The sequence below is a fragment of the Rhincodon typus genome, chromosome 7, assembly GCF_021869965.1.
Source record: "Rhincodon typus isolate 14 chromosome 7, sRhiTyp1.1, whole genome shotgun sequence".
Lineage (NCBI taxonomy): Eukaryota > Metazoa > Chordata > Chondrichthyes > Orectolobiformes > Rhincodontidae > Rhincodon > Rhincodon typus.
The window spans coordinates 18,563,727-18,573,775 of record NC_063338.1 but is presented as its reverse complement, the minus strand read 5'-3'; the positions used below and the strand labels follow the sequence as shown (position 1 = coordinate 18,573,775).

Sequence of the window (10,049 nt, the reverse complement as noted above, 5' to 3'; positions counted from 1 at the left end):
GACCCTTCTTCAGAAATAAAAGAAGGGTCTGAAGAAGGGTCTCGACCCGAAACGTCAGCTTTCCTGCTCCTCTGATGCTGCTTGGCCTGCTGTGTTCATCCAGCTCTACACCTTGTTATCTCAGATTCTCCAGCATCTGCAGTTCGTACTATCTCTGAAACAAAAAACTAAACTGCTTTTTCTTCCTCCCATTGAGGTGGCCTTTCTGTGCCTCCAGCTGGGAGCCACTAAAAGCACAGACCAGTAAAAAAAATCGCTGCAAGTGTTGTTATCTTTATGGCTCAATAACAAGCTAATACAGTGCATTGTGCACTAAACCATTGATAGAATTAAGATTTTCCATGCTTTTTTAACAACAGCCTTGACTTAGTTATATGTTGAACTGCTCTAATGTTTTAAAGTGATTTAGGTGGTGCACTAAAAAAAGGCTACCTGGCAAAGTTTTACTCCTTTACCTGAGTAGGAAAGAGACCCATTGCTGACAAAGTTTGGATAACTGCAAATCTTTGGTGCTTCAAGGAGCATTATGTCCTGTCAACAAATATTCCAACTTTGCCTAGTATGTGAAAATAGAAAGCATGATCATAACAATTATTGCTATCAGATTCAGGAAGATCTAGGATCATTGGTGACCAAACCAACAAATGGCTGATGTAATTTAAGATTGGTTAGTGTAAAATAATTAAAATGAGAACAAGAATTAAAAGGAGGAATTTGTACTCAATAGAACATTCTGACATTCTGCATACTCATAGAAAGAAACCTTTGGTGTTATTGCAATTACATTCATAAACTTGCACCCCAGTACTTGGAAGAGTTAAAAGGCAAACAAGAGGTTGAATTATAATATCACAGGGACATAATAGAAATTAAAAGACTGCACGTTGCTAAACAATTTACTGAGCAGATTCTATTTTGATTATTGTTAAAATGTACATTTTCCTTGAGAGAGCACAGGCAAACCACAGAGGCAATATTGGGTATCGGTAATTTAGGGAAATTAGTTTCTACTGAGACTTCTGATTGATATCCTTACGTTGGCCAAGAAATGATTGTGCAGTGTTTAAATACAGGGGACATGAGATTAGGAGGATAAACATGAATCAGAACGTTTTCCTTGAAGGGCCACTGACTTGTGGAACATATTGTTTGGTAATCATTGAAGCACAGCGAGTAGCATAAATCAGTTCAAGAGGTAATTAAATGCATCTCTGGAGAGAGAAGAGATTGAAACATATGGTTAGGTTGCTGAGTAGGGTCAGATGATTAAAAAGGTAGTTGGTTTATTGAGGCCTAATAGCTTATTCGTATTACTAACAAGGTTCTATGATTCTTGCATTGAAATTTCTACAGATCCAAAAATAACCACATCATTTATCCAGTTTAATTAATGTTTCCTCATTCTCCACATAGTTATTTTTAATCTATATATTTTTTTAAATCTTTATGTTTCTATTCATTCACTCTTTAGTGAAAAGTGAGCAATTTGTTTTATCTGTGAGCTGATTTGAAAAAAATCTTCGGTTGGAATCACTGTTCGGACTTGAGTGGTCCCTTTGCTTTCTGTGAAAGTGAGTGAAATGCGTGGGACTAGTATGAATCTAGTTCGTCAGCCCAAGCTACAGTATAAACCTGTTTATGATTAATTAATTAATGGACTTGACCTCAATTATAAATCAAGGCTATAAAGAGGCAAGATTTTTGCCTTCCCAACAATGTTGTCTTAATATACCACTGAAAAACCAGAGTAAAGCAGCCTTTACATGTGTAAAGAGCTAAAACTCACCGCCACCCCTCTTTCTGGTATTGGAAACAGTGCATAATGTTTGCTGTGCGCACTGCTTCAGCAGTAGCAATTATTGCTGTTTATAAAATCTCTCTGCATATTTTCCTGTTTTATTTCTCCACCTTGACACGACTCATCCGGAGCTCCATTTCATTTGTTACTTTGAGTGAAGTGGTCAAACAGCAGCAGGGGTGAAGACAGTAGGTTTGAAGTACACAGCTTATTCTTTTGCAGCTTCTTTGCTATTGGAGCAGTCCAAAGAGCAGCTTCTTTTACACCTCCAACATTTGGAAAATCACCAGAATGGCAGGTTTCCAAAAATAAAAGATCTCTCATAATTGTTATGCATGTAATTAGGAGCTGAATTGTGGCTGAGGTTGGATCTTATTTACCAGAACCAGTTTATTAATACTTGACAGAAAGGAGTGGCGATGGGAATCAGAATATCAGTCAGCAATTATTTGATATCTGAGCTTTGCTTGATACTGAAATTAGATATAAAATGTTGTTCTCAAAGTATGTGATGATTTATAAACTTCTGAAGAAAACAAAGTCTTATTTTAACAAAAAGTAGATGCTACGAGGTGAACGTGATATGTTTTCTCTGCTGTGTGCTGTAGGATTAATAGAATTTCATGTACTGGTGTCAATTTGGAAAGGTGTTTATCTAAAACAGGCAGAGAAAGATTTTATGTCGATGGCTTAATTATCGAGTCACTGCATTGTAATGAGTATTGTTAAGATTTTAGTGCTGTGACACAGTATGGGAGGAGCACTGAAGCGCAAGGTGAAGCAAAGTACAAAAGCCATGTTTATTTTTAGATTCCATTTCTGACGACAGGACTCTGGGGTTGGTTAAACTGAACTTATGGCCTTATCATCTGCTGTTTTAAAACCTGCAGTGTTGCCTATCTTCAGTTTGGCATTCTTTGCTTGTGTTGCTTTTTGATAGTACCAATTTGCTAATATTAGTATACCAATGACTCCCCCCAAGATTATCAGCTGTACAAATGTAACACACTGCTAAAGCCAGTGTGACTGCTTTGCTATTATCTAAGATGTTATTGAAGCCTATTGTCATAATTGACATCATTGCTAGAGGGTATCGTGATTGAAGAAGTGAATGGATAACTGGGCAAGGCAATTGGTCAAGAAAGCAGAGTGGGGACTGATAATATAGTTCAGGAAAGGACAGCCGGTTCAAGTTAATATGCGTTGATTTTGAAGTGATTGTTAAGATGTATAGGAAGTATCAAATCATAGCAAGTTCTCTATTTGTGGTTCCAGAATGTCTGTTCCCAGTGCAAAAATGAACAAAGTAATCCATGTGCACATGCACACTTGCATCCATGACTTCATTTCAGCACAACATTAAATTTCAAGCTAGTTGTAAGATTTGGAAAATCACAATGGCAGTTATAATATGCATATAAATTTATTTGCAAATTCACACTTCTGTTGGCTGTTAAATATCCTGGTCTCTATACTGGTGCAGTGTGATGTTTAAAATGTGACACAATCATAACTGTCACCAGAAGTGCCAATTTGCAAAGAAACTTGAAAACAACTAGTTATAATTGTATCAGAGATAGTAGGAACTGCAGATGCTGGAGAATCCGAGACAACAAGGTACAGAGCTGGATGAACACAGCAGGCCAAGCAGCATCATAGGAGCAGAAAGGCTGACGTTTCGGGCCTAGACCCTTCATCAGCTGACTTTTCCTAGATGTTACAACTAATTTAATGTAAAAAAAATCATTATTGTCTGATTACTTGATCCCTGATTGGAACAAATTTTAGTGCAACAGGCACAGGGTTTTTGTCACATTGGGGTGCAACTTTGGCCCTTTTGAACTGCAGCAGTGTGTCTACCAATGGCATTGCCAATGAACACAGCCTTACAATTCCATCACAAGCTATACAGGTACCAAGTTTGTACCACCTCTCTGCCATCATTAGCTATCATGTATTAACAGCAGTGTATGCTGTAGTCCAGAATGTTTAGCCTCCCTAAAATCAGTAACATGTTCCGCTGTAACTCAGATTTCAAATCTATATTGGATATGTTGCCGAAATTGCAATTCTTTTGCTGAAATCCACTAGGCCAGCATATTGATGGTAAGCATCATAGAATCATTTATATGAAAGTAGTCACATTTTGGAACTTTTTATTTACTCATGGGATGTGGGCATTGTTAGCTGGCCAGCATTTATTGCCTGTCCTTAGTTGCCCTTGAGAAGTTAGTGGTGAACTGCCTTCTTGAACTGCTGCAGTCCACGTGCTCTAAGTTAACCCACAATGCTCTTAGGGAGGGAATTTCAGGATTTTGACCCAGCGACAGTGAAGGAATAGGATATATTTCCAAATCAGGATAATGAGTGGCTTGGAGGGGAACTTGAAAGTGTAGATGTTTCCATGAATCTGCTGCCCTTTTCCTTCTAGATGGAAGTGATCGTGGGTAAGGTGCTGTCCAAGGATTTTGATGAATTTCTGCAGCGCAGCTTGTAGACAGTATGCATTGCTGCTATTGAGCATCAGTGGTGGAGGGAGTGGATACTTGTGGATGTGGTGCCAGTCAAGTGAGCTGCTTTGTCTTGGATAGTATCAAGCTTCTTGAGTGTTGTTGGAGCTGCACCCATTCAGACAAGTGGGGAATATTCTATCACATTCCTGATTTGCACCTTGTAGGTGGCGGACAGATTTTGGGGAGTCAGGAGGTGAGTTACTTGCCACAGTATTCCTAGCTTCTGACCTGCTCTTGTAACCACAATTCAGTTGAATTTCTGGTCAGTAGTAACAAGGATGTTGATAGTTGGGAATTCAGTGATGGTAACTTGCACGGTGTGGAAAACAACATGAAGTATCTGTAAACTCTGTGCAAAATTGAAATGACAGTTTTCATATTTTTAATCTTGATTGTAATTTTGTTACATTCAGAATGTATTTGAATTGGAGTCAACAGATCATACATTTTAATTTAAGTATGGCAGATTTGTGCTCAAGTGATCAACTATTTTGTCTGTCTTCAGTGTAGTCAGTTTTCAACTTGACAGAGGAGACTGGTGAGAGCAAAGCTTGCAAAATACAGCAATTTTTTAATTGATCAGCATCTATGGGACTAGTTTTCAAATATTCTCGTTGATCGTCAGGTCTACATAATCACTGTAAAAACACACTAAGAAATATAAATGTAATGCAAGGGATATACATGTCACTGTTATACTTTATTCACAGCATAAATTACTTAAATAAAATGCAACTTTGCCTTCAATAAAACTTAGCGGCAGAGAACCTTCTCATTTGCACCCACAACTGACCATTCAGACATTAGGGAGATTGCGATAATACAGTAAACTTCTGCTATTTGATGTGTTCAAATTTTGCCAGTGTATTGAGAGTGCTGGTTCATAAGGTGCCGGATAAAACAAAGTTTGCTGTAGTATGCATGATGCTTAGGGAAAAAGTGGTGTGGAACTTGAGAAGTTAAGTCTGTTGAAGGAAGGTATATGTCAGGATGGAAGTTTGCATAGGAAATTGTCCAAAAACTCGAAAAAGGACTCAATAAAGGTAATCTTGAGAACATTGAACTGCAGAAAATTTTTGGTCAAAATTGCTTGCACTGAAGTTTCAAGAATTGCCCTAGAAATGATTTAAAAAGAGAAGCTAAAAGAGAATTTGTTTATGCCACTACCATCAATACACATCCTTTATAAGCTAACGTTTGTGGCATAATAGGAGCATAAATAGATTTTGATGCATGGTGATATAGGACATATAAATATTGGCTTTTTGGAAATCTGTGCTGGAAGTCAATTATTATTAATTCTATAATAAAATTGAATGTTTTGTGGCCACTAATTACTGCTGGAATTCCACAGCAGAGCTGTGCTCTTTGTTAGAGATGTATTGTGCAAACTTAAATTCGATTTGTACATACAGTAAAGATACAGGATCCATACTGGAATAAAGGACCTCAGGTTGCTCCAATTCATGCTGAAAAGAAGAGAAAATTGGCTTTATAACGCAGTGTTCACAACCATCAACTCGTCAAAGCACTTGCATCCAAGTGCAATCACTGTTGTAATGAAGGACATGCAATTTTCAGTTAGCATACTACAAATTTCTATAAATGGCAATGTGACCATAGCCAGATAATCCACTTTTGTGATGTCAGTTGTGGGATAAATGGTCAAACAGGGGATAAATCTCCTGCTTTCAAATAAATCCACCTGAATAGTCAAACACGATTTCAGTTTTTAATATCTGATCCAAAAGATGGCACCTTTGAAATTGGCAGCCCTCTGACAATACTGTACTGGAGTGTCGAGATGTTATTTTTCTGTCAAGTATCGTAGTGGGACATAAAGAACTTTGTGGCTCAGCTGAGAGTGCAGTCAACTAAGCCATGGCTGACACAACTAATTGCCTTATACTTCAAACTCCCTTTTGAATGTTTAGTTCTTTCCCAAATGAATTAATTTACAAGGAAAAGGCAGGAAAGTGGAGTTGAAGATTATCAGATCAACCATGATCTCATTGAATGATGGAGAAGTCTTAATGGTCTAAATGGCCTGCTTCTGCTCCCATGTCCTATGGTCTTGTGTCAGCATAGAACCTTTGCAGTGAATAGCCAACAGATTCTGGACTGGAAAGTCTAAAGTGTTTCAATCTATGCTTTCTATAGTGTTCTTTAGCATGTAGCATTGTGGTGATTGTACGTAGATATTATGTTAAATATATGTAATTAAGTACTGAAGTAGTGTACCCATTTTTATTTGACGTTAGATCACCCATTGTTTTTGCTGCTCACTTGCTGCTTTTTCATACAGCAATTGTCTGAAAATTGGAAACTGAATGTAGCTTTTGTGCTTTCATGACCATCTTGAATACAGGCTGTTTTCATAAGTTCTTGAGGCAAATCATATGAAAGCAGTTTTCTATTTTGCCATAAAATATTCATGAAATACAAGCCTTTTGTATTGATGTGGCTTACATTAAGTAGAAAACTTCTTTCCAGATTTCATGAGGGCAGGAGTAGGTCAGCTGTAATCAACGTTGCTGTCAGGAACTTGTGGCATTTGACTTGTTTCACTGCCATAGAAATGTACAAGTCATGGCTAATGCATCAGCAACAGAGCATGGCATTCAAATGAACAGGAACTCCTGAATTTCAAAGCCAGAAAATGGATAAATTAATTAACAACTCTTGAGTTATGGCTAATATGCAGCAGGTAAAATTACTGAAAGCATTCCAAGTTCACTAAGTAACTGCCTCTTTTGAATCTGTTAAGTCTACATTACGGAATTTCCGAGTTTTTTTATACACAGTTAAAAGATTGCATAATGAAGAATGTGGGATAATAGACAAGATGCAAGTCTGACCCACTGTTTTAAGTGTCTTGATAAGAATGATGGTATTCAGTTCTCCACAGAAACACATGAGGGAATGGAAGGCAATAGGAAATTGGTTTCACCCAACTGTGTTATTGTCCGCTTTTAATGTCACCTTTTACTGTCTAGTTCAAAAGAGATGTCTGCATTCAAGTTATTTACTTGCCCGTTTTAGTGACAAATTATGCATATCTGAGACGTAGAATATGTTAATAGAATCCTAAATAAAAATTATACTGATGTTGATGAGCTGTTTCTAAAGATTTATATACATGCTAAGCTGAAAGGTTTCAACAAAAAGCTGGCAACATGTGAAAAAAATTAATATGAGGCCATATAATGTTGACTGAAAATGTAGTAGGCCAGTGATCTGCATTTGGACTCCTTATTCCAGATTATGACAGAAATTGAGAGTTCTCAAGTGGAAAGAAACTTCTGGCTTTAGACAGTGTCTATTTCATGTCTTTTTAATGTGGCAATGATAATCATTTAGAAGAGGCATTGTTTGCCCATTTTCTTCATCAAATCCCAGTTATCACTGAATCTGGAAATGGCACAGATCAATCTTTCTACTATTAGAGGATGAATGCCGTTGAACTCTCTAGTTAATTATTCCTGCTAGAAGAAAAATATTCCCCTAAAATTGCATAGCATTGTTCAATTTATCTTGTAGCAATAGTGAGAGGCAGGAGTCTGGAGCAGCATTGATTTTGGTACATTAATATAGCTAAATGAAAGCTGCCTCATCCGCTCAATGTGCGAAATGTGTTGGCATTATATGCTTTTGTGTGGAATACTTGAAAACTATTGTAGACTTCTTGAAATACTTTGAGAATAAATAGAGTATAAACAACAAATCATTTTCCTGAGGTTGTATAGGTGTATTAAATTCCCAATCAGAGAACAAAATCCAGTGTCAGTTGACATTCAGTCTTACCTATCCTCATTGAGAGAAGGCTTGCCATCTGCTGTTTAAGCAATGTTTCATTACATCCCTTTTAATGTAGAAGAGGGTATGGGAAGCAACTCTTTATTAATACAGATTGCATTACTGTAAATTGTTTATATCAGGAAATGTTTTTCCCCTCCTCCTATGTAGAGGAAGGTTTTATTTTTTAGTGTTCCCATCTTATTTAGGGTTTCTATTCTAAGTAAACCTTGGTAAAAAGTGAAAGGATTGTCTTTTGGATGATTTTTGAGCTCCAGTCCCTTTTACACTGTGGGCACAAAGAAATAGTTGTGACACAAATATTGTATGTAGGTTAATGAGATTGTTTTAGAACAGTTTATAGTAAAACATGCTTCTATTTATAGCAAATGTCAAAACTCAGAAAATAAACAGCAATATAAATTGCAATTTAAAAAACAAAACCTAGCCCTGATGTCATGAAATTGTTTACAGACTAAGTCTGAGTCAAAAGTCTTATATTACATTGTCCTGCAAAATGCTTTAAGACAATTGTAAAATATCCAAACATTACAAATCTATGTTGATTCAATAACTTATAAGTAACTTAATCACACTCAAACCTGGATTGTAAAACTATCTTAGATGCTATTCTGGAATATACGAATGACTCATTTTTTTGTTTTTCCGTTTGCTTTTTCTGTTTGTGTTAAAATGCTGCTTAAATTTATCAATTAAATTGTGGTCACCCCAATTTCTTGGACAGTTGCCATGTTTTTGTGATGCTAAGAGAAGGACACCACAGAGCTTAAGTTTCATATTCATTTAAACTTTTCAGGACGTTTCCATAGACAATCCTGTAGGATCTTGCTGTGGTTTAATACAGCAAAGTCTTACCTTCGTAGAAAATCCGTCAAACAACTTGTTCTGATAACTACACCGCTGGTACACAAACATGATGCCACATGCCCACAGACTTGCATAATCATTAATTACCAATGTCCCCATAGAGCAGGTAGAAGTTACTGAATGAGAAGAACAAACTGGAAAGATAAAGGTCATTCAGCATCTGACAAACAAATTGAGAGGTTTTGGTTGGCCACTTTTGAAGTGTTTTCTTCACCGTATAACCTTTGTAAGAAAGGTATCAGTTATACAGTACTTGTTTGTGATATTGATTAAGTATTACAAATCATGTCAGCTTTGTGTCCTGCAGTACTTTGTGTTGAAGAGTTTATGAATATTGAATACGAATGACCTCATTCAATCTGCTGTGGTATTTCAGGTAAGTAGCACAATGCTGTGTGTAAAACAGTGTTAATCACAAGGGTTTGAAAGCTTACCTTTCTCACACTTAAATACGATCATGATGTGGAGGTGCCGGTGTTGGACTAGAATGGACAAGGTCAGAAATCACACAACACTAGGGTATGGTCCAACAGATTTATTTGAATTCACAAGCTCTTGGAGCGCTGCCGCTTTGTCAGGTGAAGTAAAGAGAAGCACTCAGGTCTCTGCAGGTGATCAAGAGTGTCAGACGGTGTGAGTAAAGTGTCCACAACTGAATAGCAGGTGAAGAGATGACATATAATTAAGGCAGAGAAATAATTACAAAACACTGAAAACGAGGTGGTGCTGGAGACAAACCAAATGACCAGAATAACAGAAAAGGTATGAGTTGCATGCTGAAGGTCTAACCAAAGTAACAAGTAATCCAAAACTGTACAAACTAAGTAAGGTAGAGCAATCATAACAAGTTATCAAGGTGTTGGTGTCAAAACCAGACAGTAAGAATTATTTTATAGATATAGAACAGTATGATGGGTCACATGTGGTGCAACATGAACCCAAGATCACGGTTGAAGCCACTTCATGGGTACAGAACTTGGCTATCAGTTTCTGCTGAGTGATTTTGAGTTGCTGTGTATCTCGAAGGCCACACTGGAGGACGCTTTCCCAAAGAT

The 10,049-nt window shown here is 37.1% G+C and overlaps 1 protein-coding gene and 1 long non-coding RNA gene across 9 annotated transcripts in view; one reads left to right on the top strand and one right to left on the bottom strand.

The window, feature by feature from the left end:
- Positions 1–10,049, top strand: part of hdac4 (histone deacetylase 4) — a 461,100-nt gene that overhangs the window by 230,559 nt on the left and 220,492 nt on the right. The gene's annotated exons all lie outside the window — the stretch shown is intronic.
- On the bottom strand, positions 5,686–9,090 carry LOC125483453. The gene is made up of 3 exons (XR_007262428.1): positions 8,983–9,090; positions 6,781–6,950; positions 5,686–5,780 (listed from the first exon to the last, which is right to left on the bottom strand). It is a non-coding gene; the product is annotated as an uncharacterized LOC125483453 (long non-coding RNA).